Source organism: Accipiter gentilis, chromosome 14 (assembly GCF_929443795.1).
Source record: "Accipiter gentilis chromosome 14, bAccGen1.1, whole genome shotgun sequence".
Taxonomy (NCBI): domain Eukaryota; kingdom Metazoa; phylum Chordata; class Aves; order Accipitriformes; family Accipitridae; genus Astur; species Astur gentilis.
The window spans coordinates 22,051,288-22,069,240 of record NC_064893.1 but is presented as its reverse complement, the minus strand read 5'-3'; the positions used below and the strand labels follow the sequence as shown (position 1 = coordinate 22,069,240).

General features: G+C 45.6%; 1 protein-coding gene across 3 annotated transcripts in view; it reads left to right on the top strand.

Moving 5' to 3' along the window:
• The window catches only part of ZHX3 (zinc fingers and homeoboxes 3), a 47,093-nt gene that overhangs the window by 13,199 nt on the left and 15,941 nt on the right, over positions 1 to 17,953 (top strand). For all 3 annotated transcript variants that reach the window (XR_007508082.1, XM_049816571.1, XM_049816573.1), the window contains exon 2: positions 6,147 to 6,253. The gene's annotated coding sequence lies outside the window, so the exon portion shown is untranslated. The remainder of the gene's footprint in view (positions 1 to 6,146; positions 6,254 to 17,953) is intronic.

The window sequence follows — 17,953 nt, the reverse complement described above, 5'->3', positions numbered from 1 at the left end:
AAAGGCAGAAACATAAAAGTTGTCCTCCCATGCATTTGCCTCAATTAAAAATGCTTTTCCTTTAAAAAAAGGATTTTTCATGGGAAAACCTGCTTTAAAATTACACTGGTGTCCAAAAGTGTTTTGGCTGTTGTGTTACAGCCAACACATAAGGATGCTCTTGCTGAGTGTCCCCCCCCCTGAGGAGGGGGAGCGTGGCGCTTTGCTCCATTTTCAGTTTTGGTTTGGATTGTCATACACTGTTCTTAAGTAGCCATTTACTCTCTTTCCCATCTCTTTGGCACAGAAGCAAGACAATAAAACATTAAAAGAGGAATGTGATTATAATCCTGTAAAAATTGTCAGAGGAATTTGGCAGTGGTTGCAGCCTGTGAATGTAATACATAATATTTTATTCATTTTTTAAAATGATTAGATTTCAAACTGACAGTTTAAATGACAAATCACCTTAAAAAGATATTGTGGACAGTGTAAAAACTGTTAGTGTGGTTTTTCTTTGCTAACTGTGGCATTTGCAAGGTCTGCACACCAGAAAAAAATAGGATCCTTTGGCTTTAGCCAAGCTGCGTGCAGAAGCTGAAAGCGATGAGGTCCATCATATTAATCATCACTGCTGGCTCCCAGGCTTTTTTATCCTGAGTTAACGGCAGTGCTGCCTGTCCCAGCATACTTAGGAGGACTTCTTGTTCAAAGGGAATTTTTTTTGGACAAAACTTACTTTTGCTTTTGTTGTCCCCTTGCTCCCACAAACCATTTGTGAACGGGACCAGTAATTGCAGCTGGAAGAGGCTGGAGATAAGGGCAGAGGAACTGTTCAGATAAGTTATTGAACGTATTGACTGTTCAGATATGTTATTCAGCATGGAAGGCAGATCCCAGGGGGCTGGCAGAGTTCCCCATCCCAGAATATCCCAGCTCACAGCAGGAGCTGGAGCTAACGATGCAAAACCCTCCAGGCAGTGCAGGAACGGAACCTCAGCTTCCCACGTCCTGCGGGATGCTGTAGGCTTGAGATTTTTGGACGAGAGGGAAACCAGAGCTCTTCTGTTTCAGCCAAACTGGATAATCACACAGATGATCAAGGCCCCATTAGGCCTCATATAAAACATGTAACAAAGTGGTGATTTCTGCTCTCAAATAAAAGATAGTAAAATTTAGGTATTTGTGTCTGCTGTGGTCGTCAGAGCATCCTTGTGGGCAGTGAAATGAAAAGGAGTGGGAGTCTGCTCTGTTGTTTCCTTTTCTTGGAGCGAGAAGCTGACTATCGTTTGCCGAGCTTTAATGCTCAATGCTGCGTATATCTCTTTTTTAAAAAATCCAACCTGAATAGGATTTAAAATTTTTAAAACTCTGCAATAGGAATTTTTAGCTTAACAAGAATATTCCATAATTCCTTCTCTCTGCGATGGAAAAAATGACTAAGATAGACGTGAATTGGACTATGTCTCTATCTGCTTGTAAATTCTTGAAGATTGGGCATAAAACTCATCTCTCCTTAGCTAGGAATAAACATCCCTGAATAGATAGGTGTGTAGTGCAGAAGGCTGGGGGAAGGTGTCCTCTTCTGGTTCTAGCAGGAGAGACGAGGTCAGCTGGAGGAGGTCCAGGGAGTTGTAACAAGATGGACTGGAGGTCTAGAAACCACTGGTCTGAACAAACCTGAGTTGTTTGGCTCTAGAGAAGAGAAGGGGGAGGGAGGAAATATATCTTCAGGTGCCTAAAAGGGAAGGTGGCATTTGCTTTCTGCATTCACAGTGGATAGGGCAAGAGATCATGGTCCTAAAATGGTAGAGAAAAAAATTCAGATTAAATATTGGGCAATACTTTCCCTAAAAGTAACAACTGAATTCAATGGTCTGAAGAGCTTGTGGAGCATCAGTTGTTGGAAGATGAAAATGGCTTGGAAATATCTTTCTGATACTTCTTGATGGTCATTCTTGCACAATGAAAGGTGCAGTTTATTCTCCTACAAGTGGGAGTTGTCTCGATGCTTTCCTGTGCTCCCTTCCTACAGTGCTGGCTTGGAGAGGTGAGGCTAGAAAGGGCTGTTTTCAGTCTAAAATAAGCAAGAGATGACAAATGATGTTCTGGGGCTTAAATTTTCAGGCACTTAAAAAGATTGAGGCAACTAAAGATAACATAAGTTGCATGCCTCTCTACAAAAGCAGATGTTGGCTAGAAATATTTTATGCTCTTTGATTCTAAAATTGAATGTTATGGACATTAAATTGTATGACTTGCCTCTCTCAATGATACAGCCTTTCCAGGACACTGGTTCACTTGAGCTGGAAGAGACAGAGGGGGTGTGAGTGATGTTGCCGTTAGTACAGCTATTTCTCTTTAAAGAAGTATCAGTAAAGGCAAGTTACCAGCACTGTGTAAATACTGGAGAAATAGAAACAGCCACTTTAGAGATCCTAAATGGTAACTTGTGAGTCCTTTAATTGTACTTTGGGAATGGGAACCTTTTTGAAACAGTGTCCCACACGCAGTGGAGCCCGCAGGACCGGACAGTCTCTGCTGGCCTGTCTCAGGTCCCACGTGGCTGAGAAGTGTTTCCTCCATGCGCATCCTTTGCAGGTCAGGACAGTGTTCTGCAACATCCTCTGCACACTTTTTCCTCCAATGGTCTTATCAAAGATGCCAGTCTGATGCCACTTTCCCTTTTTTTCTGTAGGGAGCAACCATTTTATAGTCAAGAGCGGGGAGCAGATCTGTGCTATTGATTTGCAAACAGGGTGCAAAATCTCAGGCTGGGTAAGAGAGTTAGTTCTTCCTTGGCTGTAACTGTGCATTACTGCACATCACTGTTTTTTTGTTAGATCCACACAAATCAACTCGGGTCTCAAGTTATAAATGAGCTTTTTGCTCCTTGCTAGATCTAACAACCATCTTTAATCAACTTCAAGACAATCTGTGAGAGCTGCTAAATCATAACTGTTGTAAACTGGACTGCAATGCTCATTGAAGGGAACCAAAAGACTTGTTTTGTTAGGGATGTTAGGATGTGGAGCAGCATGGTAAGGAAATCTTGCCATGTTCTTGGCTTTTGGGGCAGAAGGCCCCATGGACCACAGGCAGGTGCCCATCTCTGCCAAAGCTGGAGTCTTGCAAAGTGCCTGTTTCCCAGTCCTGGGAACAGCAAGATAACGTGAAGAAACATACCCCAAAGAGTCCCCTTTGGGGACTGGCAGGCAGGGGCATTGTTTTCATCTTTTTCTGTATCGTTTTGCTCTTCCTCAGCCCGACCTCCGGCAGGGCAGTGTGCCGAGAGCCGGGCTTGGGGCTGCCTTGTCTGCTTGTGCGAGTATCAGGTTGAACCAGGCTTTGCTCTGCAAGGAGGCTTTGTTCTGGGGCAGCCTTGTTCCCTTTCCAGCTGCATCAAAAAAGAAACAAACCCCAAAAGAGAGCAAAAAGAGAGCTAACAGCTGTTAAAAAAATAAATAAATCTGAGATGGGGTTGCCAGGTGAAAGGAAAACAGAACAATCTCTATTCTTGAGGCTTTGCAAGGGTTTTGACTTTTAAATGTACAGACCCTCAGTGGATCCCTGCACAGGGATGCTGCTAGGAGGCTGGTGTTTCTCCCTCCCTTTTCATGAGCCCACTGTCCCAGCTGGTTCAGGCGTTATGGTTTTATCCCCAGGTATATGAGGATGATGTATTCTCTGTGTCGAGTCTGATATTTGGGGAACATACTCTCCATTCGTGAACTGTTTGCAGGTTTTGAGTTGCTCAGTCAAGCCTGAGGAAACCTTAAGACTTGGAAAGGATGTCAGTGGGATGGTAATGATCATGAGTGGCTCTGGCAGACAGTCCCCGAGACAGAGACCTGAGTGTATCATGGCTATCAGATGCTGGGATTTTAATATCTGAAAGAAGTTAGGAAAAAAAGCATGCCTTGGTCGTCCTTGTTGCTGTTCCAGTTTCAGGGATAAGCAGCTGAACTGTTTGCATGTGCTGCTTGGAGGAAAGCCCAACCCCTGCTCCCTTGCCCCAGCTCTCTCCTATATTATTTTACTTGAAGCAGCAACTTCAGGCAATTCAAGGAGGAGCTGCCAGGGTAATAGTGGCTCATGGTGCCAAATTTGCAGGGTTTTTGCTCCATATTTCAGAACAAGGTTTTGGGAAACTCAGATTTTTCTCTGCCTTCAGCTTAAGTTTCTATTTAAACCATGTTTAATTTCAGGAAGCGCCAAGCTGCTCAGAGTGCTGTGATCAAGGTCACTCTTCTTAACTGAGGTGCTCCAAGGATCACAAAATCTTGTTTGTTAAAGTCTTAGGCATATGTTGAATCCCTAAAGGAGTGTGTGAATGATATTAAACCTACTGTAGAGGAGAGAGCTCGTGTAATAAAGGGAGAGGAGCGGTAGTGTTATTGAAGGACTAGTGGCAGATAAGCAGCTGGGGCTGTGATGTTATCACTTCATTTGGGAGACACTAGTGTTGTGCAAGTTGTTACAGGACATTTACACAAATTACTGGACTAAAAACCCACTCCATCAGCAGTCTGATATTTGTTTCTTATTATATGTTAAACTTTTTCTGGCATAGAAAAGGTTGTCACCTGTTATGTCAAGGTCCCGGCATTCAACACTGGGATCTTTCCAAGTGTGTTGAAACCTAATTGGTTCAGAATAAGCCTTCCCTTCATTTCAGGGGAGAAAAAAAGAAAAGCAAGGAAAAAAGAAAAAGCTGTGGCATCTAGCAGGCATTTAAAGCATTTTTTTCTTGTTCTCTGAACTCCTGTGATTAGCCAGACTTGGGGCTGAATTTTCCCCGTTTTGTGCTCGCTTTGCGTTTCCTTTGAATTAAGTCAGGAAAATAACATGCAGCAAATAACATACAGCAACCAGCACCACGGGTCTGGGGGAAGCTTTGTCCAAGCATGGCTCTGTAGCAGGGAGCGTCAGGACACCCGAGTGCTTAGCGAGGGAAAACCTTTATACGTCCTTCAACACTTGTCCAATTCCTTTACCTATTTTTTTTTTTTTAAATTTTCTTTTCTTTTTTAACTCCTGCTAGGGTTTAGGTCTGTGTGGTTACAGCCAGAGTGGAAGCTTCTTGTCTAGGGGATTTTGGGTGGGGTTGGGGAGCACCTTCCCAAGTTGTAATGCATCTGTGCTAGTTATTTGGTGAAATCTCTCCATGCCACTTATTTACTTATTTATTTTAATCAAAGAAACTCACCAGTCGTGTGCAAAGTGTATGGTCAGCAGGATCCAAACTGAGAAGCAGATCAGCAGGGCTTTGGCAGGGGACATTAGGCTGAGCACACGCGCTGGCTGAAGCACAGAGACACTCAGGACGTGTTGCTGGGGGAGGAGAACCTGTCGCTGGCTGTGCTCGGGCAGGAGCAGCACACAAGTGCAAATTTTCCTTTACTCTGGAATCACAACATAATTTTCTTATTTTTCATCCTTATTATGAGCTCTGGCTCACCTTTTTCCAGGGTGACTCTTTGTTTTTCAGTATGCTGTTTTCTGCCCTGGTCTGAACTTAATCCCAGAAATCCACTTGGCTGGTTATCCCTTTAGACAGTTAAGTTTAGAAATTATGAAATACATCGGGCTGGCTCTGCTGCTTCTCCAGGGATGAGGGAACAGGGACTGGACAGCAGCGGAGGAAAATGGAGGGGAGAGAGGAAGCCCACAGCTACAAGCAAAGCTGGAGGTTATATATAGCTGCAGGCTGCAGTGGTGTTGGTCAGGGTGCTGTGATTGCTTCTTTAAATATGTTCTCGGCCATCGCCATTTCCAGTCCTGTTAATGAACTGAGCCCATGAGTAGTGGCTGAGAGCTGGGAAGCAGCATCCCTGGTTTCCAGCATGCTGCAGCTGGGAGGTTTTTACATTTACTGGGTTGAGAGCAGCACAGCTGAGCGCTTGGTGATTAATTCAGCGAACTTGGTTAACTTCTGATAAATGATGTCTTTGCTAATCGAGGGGGGGGCGGGGAATCAAAGATGAGTGTTTTGGGATGCTTCAGTGATGCTGTACTGTGGAAGCATGGCAGGGCAGATAGCATGAGCTGGAAGACACCCTAAACTGATCAGTATTTTATTTTTACTTTTGGCCTTTACTAACTAAGGGTCGCCTTCTCCTTCGGAGGTGCAGGAGTAATTTTTGGTGTAACATCTTCTGTTCCAGCCCTGAATCCCAGTGCAGCTGAAGCGACTGCAGGCACTTTAAAGATGCGCACGAGCGCAGAGGAGGAACTGGAGAATGACAGGCTGAGGACGTGGTCCCTCGTGCAGGTAGGTCGCGGCTGCTACCTCGGGCTCCATGTACAATGCGCACCATGCACATTTCTGTCTTGTGTAGCTTGGGCAGAGAAATTTGGCATGTTTCAGTGTATTGCAGGATTCTCCTATGAAGGCTTTTCTAGCCTGAGAGCTGAAATAAGTGATCGTACAATGGTTTGCTCCGTTAACCTTTGAGTCCTGCTCTGCTCCATGGTCAGTACGGGTCTTGGGTTATGCTCCCAGGACTCTCTGAGAAGGGGGCAATTTTTTTTGCTCCTGAACATCGCGCCTTGGACAGGACAGAGTCAGATGTCCTGTGCTTTTTGTACTTTTCTCCTGGCTGGTGCTCCTCTGTCTTTATGCTAGACTACTGATTTTTTTTTTTTTTTTTTTTTCCTACAGCCCTAAGAATCCATATAACTTAATAAATGTTCATCTGTCCCGTCTTGTGGACGAAGGGTCAGGAGAGCGATGTATTTTCCCCTTGGCTTCTGTGGATGGAAGAAGTGTGCTTGTAAATAACACTCTAGTTTTCCATTACGCCATTCCAGATTTTTGAAGAAGAAATTTGGTCTCATACCAGAGCAAAGCCATTTTATTTGTAAGAAATGAAGCTCTATGGTTAAGCCTTAGTGAGCAGACTAGCAGGGAATTCATTCACCCAATTCATGGCTGTGTGATAAATGACAGTGTCCTGATGGATACGGGAATTTTGAAACCCTAGAGTAATTTCTACCCAGCTTGTGCCATGGCTGCAGACTGCTTGTTTCTAGACTTTATTAAATAATCAGCATTGGGAGTACAGCACCTGGACTGACGTTTGCTGTAGCTTTCCTGACACAATTCCAGTTTTGCAGGCTAAATCTAGTCTGTTAAACTGGTAAGAATAAACTAACAGACCCTGCTGTAGCATGTGTTGTGCTGGGATCCACGCTGACCCTCAGCCTTCTGAGAGCTGTCCTCCTTGAAGCTGCCTTCATTCATTACACACTAGGTGGGTCCTCAGATACTTTATGGCAGTAATCTTGCAAACACAGCGAACGTTGTTGCTCTCTGGGTTGTCTTGCCATTATAAATGGAGAATTTGGCAGGAGGAAGAGGGTAAAGCTTTTGTAGCTTCACTCTGACTTGGTAAACAGAGTTGGGGCTTCTTTGGAGGGAGAGTAGAGAGAAGGGAATTAAATTTTATATCCCTTGGTATTTGCCACTGAAAGATAGTAATAATGTATTTGGATGCTTGGTGTGAAGGTCACTGGGTAAGTGGGAAAGATTCCTTTGTGTTACATCTGCAGAAAACAATGTCATTTATTACCCAAGGGCTTGCACCCAGAGATGGATCACGGCACTGTAGCACCATGTGTCATCCTCCCTGTGTGCTCGCGGTCCTGTGCTGGTGCATGGAGGCTTTCCAATACCTTCTTAGGGAGCTTTAAGAACCAAACTCAGGATTTCTGCTGTAGGACTTGGCCCCTTTCTGTCCACTCCTTGCCTCCACACTCTTCTGGTGTCCTCTCCCTCCAAATTCTTCTTTTTTTTTTTCTTTAAATGATTGTGCTATTGTGTGCATCAATATGCACATAGCCTGTCTTGTTTTTCTCTTGGACTGAAAGTGCAAAGCAAATCTGTTTATGGTTTTGGTGAGCTAATTCTTCCCCACCCTAGATTTTTAAATAGACTCTTTCTTTACCAAGCTTGCAGAGCTTGCAGGATGTATTGAAGTAATGGGAAAAATATGTTGTGTGTTAACCTTCCTTTTTTGTAAAACTTTGTTTACAACACCCTATTCCTAGCAGTGCATTTGGGAAGTGCATATCTGGATGCTGAAGCAAGTAGAAGACTTTGAAATAGGAAAACTGGAATTTAATGCATTCAAGGAGGAAATTATTTGAGTTTTCAACTTTCAGCTCTTGGATTGTAGAGCAAAATCTAGTGAGCTGTGCTTAGTTGTCCCTTCAATTATTTAACTCTTCCTCCTGCAAATCCCAGTTCTCATGCTCAGCTGCTCCCTGGGCTGCCTGTTGCCTTCAAACAGGCTCCTCCAAAGCAGTCGTTGTCTCAGACCTTACAGATGAAGGTAAGAGCAGCGAGGAATGCTCTTGGCATGTAAATAGTCCATTGGATTAAGGGCTCCGTGTGTCAGTGGTGTGTTGGAAGTGTTATTTTTACCTCCTGATTTCATCCTTCCTACGAATCAATCTCAGACCTGTCTGTTTAGGTTAACAACCTTTTCTATATCCTTGTGGGGGTTTGTAGAGTGCGGTCCTGCTGCGTGCACAGCATTTTCACCAGGGTGTTTTGGCTGCTGGGAGGCAGAGCTTAGCTCTGCTATGGGAGCAGTAGAAGAGCCCCAGTGATCCACGATGTCCAGCCGGTGGCTTGGCTCCCAGCACTTCTGTGGGAGCTCTCCTATAGCCTGCCTGCCCTGCTGCTGCACCTCGTCTCCTCAAAATCTGGCTGTTATTTATTTCTACTCTAACACTATGAGCTGCTTGTGACTGGCCACAGGGCGGGTCCTCTACATGGAGGTGGCCATTACATGTGCAAATGCACTTCTCCAGCCCGAGCTTCGTAGGGCAGATGTTGGCTTGGCTGAGGCCTCTGGGTACTCCTATAACGTAAATAAGCAGCAGTAGGATTTCAAAGCAAGCAAATTTTTGACATAGTTGATGTTGTGTCTCTTCGGCCCTGTGTTTAGGGCAGATGGATCTGGAGGCCCACGGCTGCTAGTTGGTTCTTGTTGCTAATAACCTACTGGAGGTGCTTCTGCTGAACTGGTTCTTGCAGAGGGCTGAGGGGTTCATGGCAGTCAGACGGCGTGGTTGTACTGATGACAGGACCCATGGCGTGCAAAGCGTGTGGTGCTTTCACAAAACCGGGTGCTCTGCATGAAATCTCTGGTCCCAGCTACAGCATTGAACATGCTCCTTACTAGGGTTTATGGTCAGGTGTTGTGGAGTGACAGCAAGGTCTTCTGGTGAGTAGCCTTAAAGCAAAAAAGGGGCAGGGTTATCATGCTCATATGACTGTGATCAGCTATTCTACCGAACAGCTGCCTCTGCTCTGCCAGTAAAGAAGAGATGGAGAAAAGATATATTTAATTTCCCCACACCAAGAGAGAAATTTTTCTTGCGAGCAAACGTTCACCTGCAGATCTGCAGTGGAATGCAAAGTAAAGAATTCCCCACTCAAATGCTTTGCAAAGCAGAATTGACCTCTATCCCTTTAATTTGGTAGCGCTTGGCTTTTTTTTTCTGTAACACAGTCTTAGTGGAGGCAAAGTTCTCTCTTTTTTTTCTTTTTCTTCTCTCTTCCTGTTGAGCCGATGGAGTTTGGTGCTCCCTATGAAGGTGATGGTTGGGGGTTAGCACCAAATAATGCTCATCGTTCCCCAAGCAAGTGGCTGTAGCCCTGAGCAGTGGTCTACCTCTGTTTTCATTTTTGTATCTTACCCAGTCAGTACATGTAACTGTAAAGTTTTCCCAAGTCACAGCTCAGATGCTGTTTTCCTGATGCCCTTGCATCCCCATCCCTCCCTTCCTACTCTTATTTCTTATTGACCTATCTGCTCAGGTCATGTATACAATACCAGTTTGACAAATTAAATTGCTTGTACACAGAAAGATGAGGCCCCTGGATGCTTAAACACTGCATAAACTTCTTGGCTAAACCTGGACTAACTGTTTGACTGCCCCTCTGTGCGGCCTGCATTGTATTGCGTGAAAGGCAAATTCCATCCTGCATGGCCCTTTCCAAACCTATTGCCCAACACTTTCACTGTTTGTCATCAACTGAGAATTATCTGAGTGCTGTAGATATCCATGGATGTGGTTTAATTGTCTGTTGTATTAAAAATTGCATCTGTTTATCAGAATGATTTGGGGATGCCTGTTCCCCTTTGCATGTGTGTGGGCTTCTCCCCATGCTGGAGGTCAGAGGGGTTTGGGGCATGGAGCAGAGCTGCAGCCTGGGCTCTGCTGTTCCTCTGGGCTCTGTGAGCGAGGGAAGCTGCCCCCCAAGGTGGCACTGGGGTACGTGGGGAGGTGGTACTGCTGGGGCTCCAACAGCAGCTCTCCCCATGCTGCAGACTCATAGGAGCAGCCAGCCTGGGTGCCACTGAGATGCCTTCAACCGGCCCTGCCTGGTGAGGGTACCCTGAGAGTAGGGAAGGCTCCAGCAAAGGCCGTTTCTAGTTTCTGTGAAGGGACTGGGGTATGCTGAGAGATGCTGTAGGCCAGTTTTCTCTAGGAAGTCAAAGAACCGTGCCCGTGGCCCATGAAAGCATGGGAGAAGTGCATTCGGTTGTTTTTGTAGCAACACAAACCGATGGCACCCCAGGTTCGAGAGGTGTTGTGCAAAGAGAAAGGCTTTTTCATGTTTGGCTCAGTGCTAAGGCTGCAATATATTGTTTCATCTAGAGATATTTGTGAATGAAGATGCAAATCCAAGATGAAACTCAGGAACTGGCAAGCGCTTACTCACAGGAGGCTGCCCTTCAAAACAACGCCATTAACTGCAGAGGAAAAATGCCTCCTTATCTCCCAGATTGATCTGGAGCCTTACAAGCACTTTGGTGGTTCAGCTGTCTGCAGGGGAGTTGTCTGTTCCAGCACACCAAACATGGTGCAAGTTTTATTTTATTTTATTTCCAGAACAACCCTTTGAGCATGTTGGGCTGGAAGAGAAACTCGTAATAAATCTCTGTGCCAATATAATTCAGCATAACCTCTTGGCAGTGCTTTTTTATGCAAACTGGGAGGGTTTCTGACTACAGGTGACCCATTAAAAGGATGATCTCTGATAAATAACTAGACTGGGGACTCACAAGTCCAGGGTTCAATTACTTGCTTTGCTATAAGCTTCCTGTGACCTTGGGCGAGTTATTTAAAATTGCTTTGTGCCTCATTTCCCTTTCTGTAACATGCCGGTGACAGCATTTCCCTTCCAGCCAGGAGCTGTGGCAGTGGGAAGGCAGTCTGTACCCTTTTCCATAGCCAGTGTGTGAAGAACCTGGATGGAGTGGAAAGCATAACCATCTCATGGGCCTTTCTTCTGTTTTCCTGGAGAAAACAGAACAGGATGATCCATTTAAATGGTTTTATAGGTGCCTAGAGAGTGTGCTTTGTGAGATCCTAGGGCTCCCTGCATAACTGCAGATGTGCACTAGCAAGGTGGTTGCTCCTTGAGCTGAGAAGCCTTCTTTAGCATTGCTTTCAGTTCTTCCTTTAGTTTTAAATTGATGGCCGGTTTGGGTAGAGCAGGTTTCTGGTGCTCCTTTGGCCTTGGCATGAAGTTTTCCTTTAACGTATTCTTCTGCATTTGCTCCTGTGCTGCCTTTCTGCTTTAAACCCAGGTGGATGCTAGGGAGAGGTAATTGCTTTGTGAATAAAGATGCTGGTGCATGGCGCTGCTCCCCACTGCAGTGTGTGGATGTATTGTACCTCGGGCAGGTTGTTTCATCTCTCCCTGCTTCGCTTTCCTCCTTTCCAGCGGGGGGTAACAGTGCTGGCCACCCCTTTTAGCACCTCCTAAACGTCAAGAGAGGCTTTCCAGCATCCCAGAAATGTGCTAAAACCGCCTGCTCCTGCGCTGTGCCAGGAACACCCCTTGCCATTCCCATGGGATAAGCCCAGGGGAAGCCTCCATGTGACAGCCGCATCCGGGCGCTGGCAGGAGCTGCCTCCAGCTGCCTGCATTTCAGGTGCAGCAGAGCTGCAGAAGGAGTGATGCTGAACCTCCTTTGTCCTGATGGCGTGCAGCCCCTCTTCCCTCTGCAAGAGCCTGAGGGTCCAGTGGTGGATCCAGGAGAGCTGCTGGCCTGAGACCCCTGCCTCATGTCAGCAACCGAACTCCAGCCGGTGTGGAAGGCAGTGGTTGAGTAGATGGAAACGAGCATCTTTGAGACGTGGCAGAAAATCAAGCCTTGTGGTGTTTGGGGGTGGGTGAAAATGCTTCTGGGGAATATCTAACTCTCCAGAAATAATGAAAAGACAGATATCTATATTTGCCTCTGGTCATATAGTTGGGTTCAATGGCTTCTGCAGGCTGTTGAGAAGCACACGAAAGCAACTTCGCAGCAGAGTGTAACTTGGGGCCAGCTCTTTCATCTTTGGTGTGAATATCTGTCATATGAAATTTTTATCACATGTGCAAGAGGCATGGCCCAGCAGTTGGGAAAATCTGTCTCTTTTAGACAGAAGCTTTGCTTTCATCTCTGTTCTGCCCTTCCCAAAAACCCAAACCCCAAGCCCTTTCCTCTTCAAGGTATCTTGAGTTACTTAATGATGTGCTGGGTGGGATGCTGCAAGGCTGGGCAGCTGGCAGTGTGTGCTCTCCAGGGCAGGATAACAGGTTGGGCCTGCTTTGAGACCAGGGGGTTGTAAATCTCAGACTACAGGTAGGTCTGCCAGCTCTTCCCTCAGACTCTGCCTGTAGCTGGGAACCCTCCTGCAGTAAAACTGTGTCTTGGAACAGCAAGCCTGGCACTAGTGAAAAGGGAAGAAATCAAATTGTCAATATAGGCGATGTGGTATCTTCAGGCACTTATCCCGTCTAACCTTCTTCTTTTACCCTTGTGTGGTTTGTGTGATCCTCATGCTGGGACAACACACGTTTAAGGCTGTAGACTTTTCCCCAAGTTGTGGGTCTTGTAATCATTCAAGCCGCTTTGTGCACTGGGGAGGGTGAGCTCCGTACTGGGGTGTGTGTGTGTGTATGGAAGTTCACGTGGATGTGTGACTTTTGAGAGTCTTCGGAGTTGTCTCATGGAGGATCCTAAAAAGAGATGCTCTGGGGAGAGGCTCAGCAAGCATCCCTTGGGGAGAAGCTAAAATGCCATAGAAATAACTACTGGCAGAGGAAGGGAAGGATGAGGAGAAGGTGCCAGGCAATGAAGAGGCTAGCAGCAATTTCATAACATAGATGATCCCGTGAATGGTTTCAGAACATCTGTATGCTCTGGGGGACAGTAAGTGGTGTGTTGCTCGCTGTAACCTGAATAGCCTCCTATGAGCAAGGCTTGGCTGGCAGGGAGCTGCAGTCCCCTGGGACCTTGCCCAAGATGGCAACTTGTGTAACATAAAAGGTGATGGTATCTTCTTCGCTAGCGGCTTTTCACCACTCACCAGCACTTGCCAGGTGGTGATGAGACTTGTGCCTGCTTTTAGAAGGGGAGAGAGGATGAAGGGTATGGATAGGAGCAGCTGGCCCTGAATTTTGAGTGCTGCCCCTAGCGATTGCCGAGTCCTTTTGATATGAAAGCAGATGGTCTAGAAGAACCTCAAAAAAAGTGGCAGTATAGCTCTTCAGTGTTTTGGACAGTGCCGCAAAACACTTTCCCAGCTGTCACTGGAAGGTACATACAGTTTTACAGCATTAATCCAGGGAGGGTTCACTTAACAAACCCTGTCGTTGGGCTGCTCTGCCTGATCCCATCCGCTTGGGTAAGCAGCTTGACGCAAGGATTTGTGTGATTGATCTTAAGAGCATTACTCTTGTGGGGTTTCACTGCGAAGCTACCTTGTCTGCTTCCGACTTGACTGGGGACAAGTCCTGCAGACCATGAACACGTCTTCCCCTTGCTCCCCTGACAATGTAGACCTCTATTTGCTTCACCCTTTGCAGGCAGGTGATTATGGACTTGTGTACGGCAGGAGTTCCTGCTGTCCTGAGCTTTATCCAGCGTGACGTGCTTTCATTTTGGTGCATTATCATTAAGACGCTTCCAAGCCTGTTCTCTCCCAGCCCAAGGAAGAAAGCAGGTGCCTGGAGGACCATGTTCTGCTAACATGACTATGATCTGGACTGCTGCCCTAGAAATGAAAGGCTCCGTCATGCCATCACCAAGCCCCTGAGCCAGCCGGTCATCCCCATTCCTGTATTTGCAGACTGCCTGCTGACACAGTATAAAACATTATTTTTACATTATCATCCCCTGCACTGACTCCTCCTGCAGTTTAGTTTATCCTGCTGTTTTCTTAGTTGTGTTAAACAGGGTTAATAATGTATACTGTGCCATTCACCCTAATGATGATGATGAATGTTTTAGACTGGTGTAATGAGACCACCCTTCATTCCTTTCTGAAAAAGGAGGAGGAAGTCTTGATCTCTGTTTCTCTGAGGTTATAACAAAGGCCGTGATGCTTTTGTTGGTGTAAATGAGGACTATTTCTGTTATCCATGGTATACTTCGCAAGGAGAACTTTTCCATGTTCAGTTGAAGGGCTGGCAAATTACATATTCCTGAAAGACAGCTTTTCTCCAAAGGTTTAAATTGAAATCAGCTCTAATGAAATGAGAGCCTTCAAATAGGCAAAATGATATTTTTTTTTAATTGAATCTTATTTCATTTCATTCCTTGGTTATTCCCTTATTCCTATGGAAGGATCTTGTTCCTATCCTGCTAGTCTTCCACCCAGTCTCATCCAACTCACACAATTGTTTGCAAAGGACGGAATGATTTCAAGAGGGCAAAATGCAACAGTTGGCTCTCCTTTAAGGAGCGTCATGATAGAAAACAGGCACAAATCCTTTCCCTGTTTTCTCCCATCACTACGCTTTATGTCACCTTTCTGCATGTCTGATTTGGGCAAATAAAGCAGCTATTAGTAAATTCTATCTGCTGTTGTCACAGGAAGGGCCAGAAAGTCCTGGGATCTGTCTACATTTATGGCTTGGGTTTTTTTCTTCTTCCTCTTTTTTGAGCAATTAATCTGGATTTTTGAAAGAAGTATTACTCAATCGTCTCTGTAGATCACACAAGTGGCCAGAAAGCTGTTCTGTACCCATGCAGCAGAAGGTTATAGGAAGCAGGAGCTTGGTACTGATAGGCAGCTTTGACTGTCTGGTGAAGAACTGATGGAAACTCTTTGCTGGGAGTGGGGGCGTTGGCCCAGATGTCCTCCAGTGGTCCCTCCCAGCTTGAGTTGTTATATGTTTCTATGGCATCCACAAAGGCCCCAAAATAGGACAATGGGGAGATGAGCCAGCAATGCGTCTCAGCAAAGGCCTTAATTCTGCAAAGGGGGCTGCGAAGAGCTCTTTGGAAAAGCAAGTGGTGTCATTCTTTCAAGGTGAGCCAGCACCCACTTGCGTGGACAGGACAGGGGTTTCTACCACGTGGGCCGAGAACATGGGAGCAAGACCCAAACACGCGTGGCAGGAGCCCTTGGGATTGGCACATTGCTGTCAAAACCCAGAGCTGCCGCTCTCCTCTGCGGGTCTGTCCTAAGCAGGCAATGAGCTGGGGCGGTGAGGTGTTAGCAAGCCTCTTTGCACTTCTATGAACCTATAAAATACTTAGAAAACTCATCTAATACAGCTGTTGGAGCTGTACTAGTAACTTCACACCTGGCTGTATGCACAGAAAGCAGGGATTTCATTGGGTTGTAATTTCTACGGGTGTATTTTTGAAGCTTATGGCCGAGACCTGAAGACACGTTCGGTATGGCTTGGTGGTAATTGGGCAGTATTTGTGTAATGATAGTAGTTTCCTTGTTCTTATTTCCTAAATTTGGTTTACAAGACCATACTCTAATGTGACTTAAAGCTGTAAGTATTTGTCTCTGTTGGCAGTTCAAAATGTAGTATTAGCTGTGACTCCTTACAGAAATAAGTGTTCAGTGTTGGAGCTAATTGAATAATATGATGGTGTTTGTATCTTAATCTTCCGAATAGCTCTCTTAAGTTCGCTACATTGATGTCTGAAAAGCTTAAAAATAATAAACTCCATTGTATAGAGCTTTGAATACAGAGTGGAAGCTTAGTAATTGCTGGCAGTTCATGGGCAGACTCGCTAACACATGGCAAGGAAGCAATTCTCCCAGCATGCCTGAATTTTTTAAATGAATCTCCTCGTATCAAGGCCTTGTGATCCACAAATTAATGAGTACATCAATATTTTGAATAAAGGCTTGCAGGAGACCTCAGTCCAAACCCCCAAATAAAGGGCCATCATACTGTTTTAACACACCTCTTGTCTCCCTCATCAGTCTGCCAAAAGCTCTTTCCTTCCCCCAGCTATTGAGCAGGGTAGGTGGAGTGGGCTGGTGAGCTCATCTTCCAGCCAGCAAGAGACCCCCCCGGCTGGCCATCGGCAGAGAGCTGAAGTCCTGAGTCCCTGTCCCCTGTAGGAAAGCAACAACCCAACTCCCAACCTTCCACCCTTCAGAGGAAGGGGAAAATAACCCAAATACTTAGTGGTTTGGGTTTTTTTCAACGGTGTTCAAAAAAATGAGGTTCCTGGGGATTCAAGTGTCAAAGGGAAAGCTCTGAAAGCAGGGATCTGGCTTTGGTGATTTTTCTCAGAAGATGTCTGTAGTTCCCCTGCATCCTTGTGAATGAATTTTTAAATGAGGAGTTGCAGAGGGCAGCTAAGGAAAAGGTTGGTTAGACCAGCAGGCGTGATTTTAAAAACAAATAAACAAAAAAACAGGAGAAGGAAAGGAGACGAACATTATTTGTTTATCACAACTGTACTTGAAACTAATTTTAAATGTCTGTCTTCTGAGAGTAAGGAAATTCCTTTAGCTTCCAGCAGTAAATAACTGGGATGCTTTCAGCTTACAGCTGACATGCAGAGGATGGTGAGTTTTCAACTAAAAAAATAATTGACTCTCCAGTAAGGACAGTCCATTCCAAGTAATGCAACTAAACAGCTGGAGGAAGAGAAGAGTCCTGACAAGCACGGTTCATATCACAAATAACCCTTGAACTTTGTTCTGTATCTCTGTGTACTGTCCAGGGTGGCTTGACAAATGGTTTTGAACAAATACAGTTTTTAAACCAGAAAGCGGATGACAAGGATTGCATCTGGCTGGCAGGTGCACAATTCAGACACCTGGATCTTGCCCACAGAGATCACAAATGAAATCCCAAATCCATTTTTCTCTTGCTAGAAATCCTAAAAGAACTGGTGAGTATTTCAGAGAAAGGGAAAAGGTTGTCCCCTATGAGTTCTTGGGGCTCAGTGGATGAGGGTTTGGTGGTAGGGATGATGTAGTTTTCCATGCCTGCTCTTCTCAGCAGCTCGGTGGAGCACCTAATGTTGGCTGCAGTGAGGAGGACTTCAGAAGCTGAGCTTCTCATCAGGCATATTTCAGCCAAAGGTTTGGGCATTAGGATGCTGAGTGCTCTTAATGGTCTGCCCTGCTCTATGTCAGCAGGACCTCTTGGGAAGTGGGGACTTCCGGAAGTCTGTCACTTACCTAGGTACTAAAAAGGAGCTAGACCTTTTTGGAAAATGGTGTTCCAGCTGAAGGAGCTGAACACTTGCCAGACTGACCATATGCTTCTGAAGTTCTTGTGATTCAATGCTTTAGGCCATGGTATTGTCTATTTAAGGCAATGGAAGAAAACCCTGTGCCACTCTTGCAGAGTAGGTATGTGAACTGTAAGCATAGGGACCAAATGGTAGTTTTAGAATTAGATGGTGTCCCTAATTTCCCTCTTCAGTTTTAAGTGGATGCAGCATTCTTCACTTAGAGTCTCAACTGTTGTGTTGCATTGTTGTATGGTGTTGAACATCTGCCCCTTCCAGCCACAAAAGTGGCTGTGTTCCAGTGGTGGGTGGTTTCTTTCTATTCAGGGATCCTCTGAGGCCTGGAAGAGCTTGAGTATTAGGCATGACATACTGTCAACTGCTGCAGATCCCCTTGGCTCCCCTCCTTCCAACATCTGCAAGGCCAGAGTTGGCCATCTTGGTTTGTCCATGCCCGA